Genomic DNA, 5,173 nt, shown 5'->3' with positions numbered 1-5,173 from the left:
CCTTCTCTCTCGTTCCTTCTTCCTTCATCCCTCCTCTCAGATTTCTCCTTCTATCTATTCTCTCTGCCTGCCAGCCCTGCCTATCCTTTCTCCTGCCTTGCTGTTGGCGGTTCAACTCTTTATTAGACTGTCACGTGTTTTAGACAGATATGATTTCGATTTTCCACTTAAGAATGAGCACTGCACAGTCACTTACTCTGCACTTTGGTCATTTGAGGTCCTCTGAGTCCACCTCTGTCCACCTCAAAAAGAGGTTTCTCTGATTGATGAGGGGTGAGAGCTGTACTAATCTATGGGCATAAATATAAGGACATGAAGTTGGAAGAGGGAAGTGGGAGACGTGAACCAGGAGGAGCTGAAGAGGGTTGGTTAAGAGTAGATTTGATAGAAATAGAATGCATTCATCTATGAAGGGAGAAAATAATATTTTAAAATTTAGAAGGCCATTGGATACTATAACAATGTAGTAAAATGATAATAAGCTCTCTTCTAGGGCCTATGACTTCTCTAGCCATAATTTTCTTAGCCATGTTTACATGGCTCCCTCCTGTGGAGCAGGTCTTAAATCCAATAAAGCAGCTGTTGGGTATCCCCCAAGACATCAATGCCATTATTGCATCAGTGGGCATATCTTGCCACATGAGTTGTTATTGTAGTTTGCATAATTTATATCAGTGAAAGATTGTTGGCACTTTTTTTCTGCCCCAGCAAGATGAGCATTTTGCAATTCTATGAAAAGCAGTCATTATGGAATGTGGTTCTAGTTCAGTACTAGCTTGATTTCTCCAACTCCTGTGACCAAAATGTTTGGTGTCTTCACTAATAGGGTACCCACAGGTTCTGTTGAGCAATAAAGTGCAATGACAATATGTATTGTTTGGGAAACTGTCTTGGTTAGGATTTCTATTGCTGTGAAGAGACACCATGACCATGGCAACTCTCATAAAGGAAAAACATTTAATTGGGTCTGGTTTACATTTTCAGATGTTTAGTCCGTTATCATCATGGTGTGTCATGGTGGTGTGCAAGCAGACATGATGCTGGAGAAATAGCTGAGTGTCCTACATCTTGATCAGAAAGCAACAGGAAGTAGTCTGAGGCACTGGGCAGTATCTTGAGCATGTATGAGACCTCAAAGCCAGCCTCCACAGTGATATACTTCCTCTAACAAGGCCACATCTACTCCAACAAAGTCACAATTCCTAATAGTGCTGCTCCCACGGGGGCCTTTTGGACCCGACTGCTGAAGAACTCAAAAGGAAGTAGCCTATATCTGATGCTGGGCTTTTTGGTTGATAGTAGATGGTTTCTGGGAGGAGCATTATACCCCAGATGGGGTAATTCTGATTAAACTATTTTTTAATAAAATAGTAGATTTCCATATGGCTTTTCCACATATCCTTAATGTATCCCTCTTTCCACCTTGCCCGATGTTCCACTCTCTTATTCCCTTCCCCACTTAACTGCCCTACCCGTACCCCCTTTCCCTCTCCACACCGCCTGTATTCAACTCCCCACCTCCATTAAGCTCTCCCCGCTCCTCTGCCCACCGGTGGTCCCTTCTGCTTTCTTGGCTTCTATAGATACTCCAAGTCACACACTCTGCTTTTACCTTTGTGTGGTTAGTGTTCTTGTGCACCAGTTATCATAGGGTCATTTATTTTCTTCCTATAGTGTCTTGGCTATGCTCATTCTTCTGTTCTGAGTGTTGCTTCCAGTATTCTCAGTAGGGCTGGACTGGTAGCCATGAAGTCCTTTGGCCTGTTTATTAGCATGAGCAGTTGTTTTTTCTCTTCAACTATGGTAGATAATTTTGCTAGATAAAGGAGTCCAGGTTAGCATCTGTGGTCTTTAGGCCTTGAAATACATCCCCACCAACCCCTAGGCTCTTCTGGCTTTTAAAGCTTCTGTTGGGAAGGCTGCTCTTATTCTAATTGGCTTATCATTATATGTGATCTGTCTTGAATCTTGTTTTTTTTTTTTTTTTTTTTTTTTTTTTTGGTTTTTCGAGACAGGGTTTCTCTGTGTAGCTTTGCGCCTTTCCTGGAACTCGCTTTGGAGACCAGGCTAGCCTCGAACTCACAGAGATCTACCTGGCTCTGCCTCCCGAGTGCTGGGATTAAAGGCGTGCGCCACCACCGCCCGGCTGTCTTGAATCTTGTAATACTCTCTCTTTGTTCTGTTTATTCCTTGATTTACCTACGATTATGTGAGGAGTTTCTTTGCTAGTCCCGTCTTTTTGGTGTTCTGTATGCTTCTTGTTATCTGGAAGGGCATCACCTGCCTTAGTTTTGAGAAAATTTCTCCTATGAGTCTGTTGAAGATCTGTCTTTGCTCTGGGATTCCTCTCCTATGCCCCTGATGTGTAGGTTTGGATATCTCCAAGTTTAATTTCATTAAGTGACCAGCTGTTCTATTTGTCTTCAAGTCCTGGTATTTTGTCTTCTATGTGATCCACACTGTTGTCTTTCCACTGAATTATTTTATTGAATTGTTTAAATTTTCATTTCCATCTTCATGTCAGCCTATGTTCTCTTCAGTATTTCCGTATCTTCATTGAATTCACTTTTCATGTCCCTAATTGTCTTCATTGTTTCATTCAGTAATTTGTGTTTCCTTGAACTTAATCAAGACTGATTAAGTTTATTCCTGCCGTCTTTAGGTTCGTTCAGGTGTTCGTTTCTTCTTTAGACTCCCTGAACTCTTTGAACAGGTTCATAATTGTTCTTTTAAACAGCCTAGAGAGTCATCTGGGTTATTCCTGTTGGAGAACATCGCTGTAGGGATGGCGATGTTTGTGGGGGACATTCTATCTTGCTTTCATATTGCTGTGGTTTCCATTGTGGCCTTGGTGTTTGGAGTTGGGCCTTCGGTTGTGTGTTTGTTAAGAGTTTCTAGACCACCTGTACTATGTGGGCAGTTTTGGTTCTGTTTTCACTATTGAACTGTCCTGGCTGGTTTCAGATCAGGTAGGAAAGTATCTGAACTCAGTTGTTCAGACCCTCGGTGTTGGTTTGTGAGTAGGGAGGCTGGCATGATTCTGTTTCAGTGGCTACCAGGGCATTGCTAGGGTTGGGACGGCTTTGTGGGTGCTTGGATGAAGTCTTGGAACAAGCTGAAGAGTGGGGCTAAGTGTCTAAACACTGAGACCATGTGAGTAGTTTCTTGGGCAAAGTACCGGGCAGGTGGAATAGGGCCAAGGGACTTACCACCAGTGACCTTGCGTGTGGCTGGCTGCCGGGGCTGCATCCAGGAAAAATTGGGAGTGGGGGTTGCTAGGGGACTTATCCACAAAGTCTACAAATGCAAATATCAATCAAGCTAGAACTGGTTGGGCAGAGCCTAAATTTTCTTTATAGAATTAAGTGGTGTCTTGCTGCCATCCCCAAATGAAGTTAAATTGCTTCACCTCTGAGGCCAAGATTCTTCCTTTTTCAGGCTAGGCTAACAAATTGTTCATTCAATTAATGAGATAATGAGCCTGATGTTCACATGACACTCTAACCCTGAAAATACTTCACTGAAGATTTCCATCTTTCGCAGCACGCCGAGATTCCAGCTCCAGCCACGTGTTGGGTCGCGTGTTGGGTCGGTAGGTTCTTTCTTTACTGCATATGCTGGACATTTGAATGTACTCCGGTGCTTCCCATTCCATTTGTCTCACTTGAGCATCTCATCTCTCTTGGACGACGACGACGAGTCACTATGAACACAAACTTTCTCTAATCCTAGTCATCATGTCTCTTTGGGGATGATGAAGATCATGCCTTTGAGCAGACGAGCCTCCAAGAAGAATTGGCCACCAATTACCCTGACAGACTCGCCAGCAGTGATGTTACTCTTCCTGCTGCCTCTAGGGTTGTTTTGTAATTATAGGCTGCTTTCCCCTCAGTCCAGAGATAAGATAAAACTACGCAAGAAGAAAGAATTATATCTTGGGGAGCTGGTGAATGGTTCAGTAGGTAAAGTGCTTGCCAGTCATACCTAAGGTCAAGCTCAGAATCCATGTTGAAAACATATGCGTGTGGAGTCGTTGCTGCTGCCTCCCTCTCCGTTGTTGTTGTGGTGGTCGCTTCTGAAGTCCGCGGCTCAGAGAGCCACCTCTGTCGCTTCCCGCCGCCATGAAGTGGATGTTTAAGGAGGACCACTCGCTGGAACATAGACACGTGGAATCCGCAAAGATCAGAGCGAAGTACCCCGACCGGGTTCCGGTGATCGTGGAAAAAGTCTCAGGCTCTCAGATTGTTGACATTGACAAAAGGAAGTATGTGGTTCCCTCTGACATCACTGTGGCCCAGTTTATGTGGATCATCAGGAAAAGGATCCAGCTTCCTTCTGAGAAGGCCATCTTCTTGTTTGTGGACAAGAGTGTCCCACAGTCCAGCCTAACTACGAGAAGGAAAAAGATGAAGATGGATTCTTGTATGTGGCCTGTTACAGCAGAGAGAACACTTTTGGCTTCTGAGGGCCAGTGCTTGCTAGGTGCACCGTTCCTGCTTGTGTATCTTGTAAATAACTGGCTGTTTTCAGTTACTCTACCAGAGCTTCTTCACACAGACCTATTAGTGCATTTGTAACTGGATTTATTTCTTAATATATTGGAAGGTTTTATTTCCTTCGATTAGGAAATTATACAGAGTTTTATTTTCAGTTTTCTTTTGTGCACTGTCCTCATGGCTATATGCTCCAGGGAACCCACCTTCTGGGAATCATATTTAATGAAGATATTTCCATAATGAAGGGAGGTAGGTGTGGTATTCAAGTGAAAAGGAGGGGGTGATGCATTGTTCTGGATTATGTTCCAAGTGTTAGATAGCTAAGTATCAAAAGCACCAAAATTAAATCCTTAGCAATCAGAACACACTTGCTTTGCTACATTTTGCCAACTGCAAATCATGTTGGACTGAGCTAATCTGTTCTTCTTTCTGAGACTATTAAGGTAAATAATTAACAATAAAACTCTTATAAAGGCAAAAAAAATGGGTGTGGAAGATAGAGCCATGCAGATTCCTGAGGCTTGCTGGCCAGACCTCTTAACTGTGAATCTGGTGAGCTCCAGGCCAGTGACAACCCTGTCTCAAAAATTAAAGTGTTTGGCACCTGAGGAACACCACCTGAGGTTGTCCTGTAGCCTCCATGTGCACCAAGACATATGTGTACCATATATGTATAT

At 43.4% G+C, this 5,173-nt stretch overlaps 1 pseudogene; it reads left to right on the top strand.

The window, feature by feature from the left end:
* The first annotated feature begins 4,009 nt into the window (after positions 1–4,009).
* On the top strand, positions 4,010–4,845 carry LOC131912392 (gamma-aminobutyric acid receptor-associated protein-like 2; annotated as a pseudogene).
* The last annotated feature ends 328 nt before the right edge of the window (positions 4,846–5,173 follow it).

This window comes from Peromyscus eremicus, chromosome 6 (assembly GCF_949786415.1).
Source record: "Peromyscus eremicus chromosome 6, PerEre_H2_v1, whole genome shotgun sequence".
Lineage (NCBI taxonomy): Eukaryota > Metazoa > Chordata > Mammalia > Rodentia > Cricetidae > Peromyscus > Peromyscus eremicus.
This window is presented reverse-complemented; position numbering and strand designations above follow the sequence as displayed.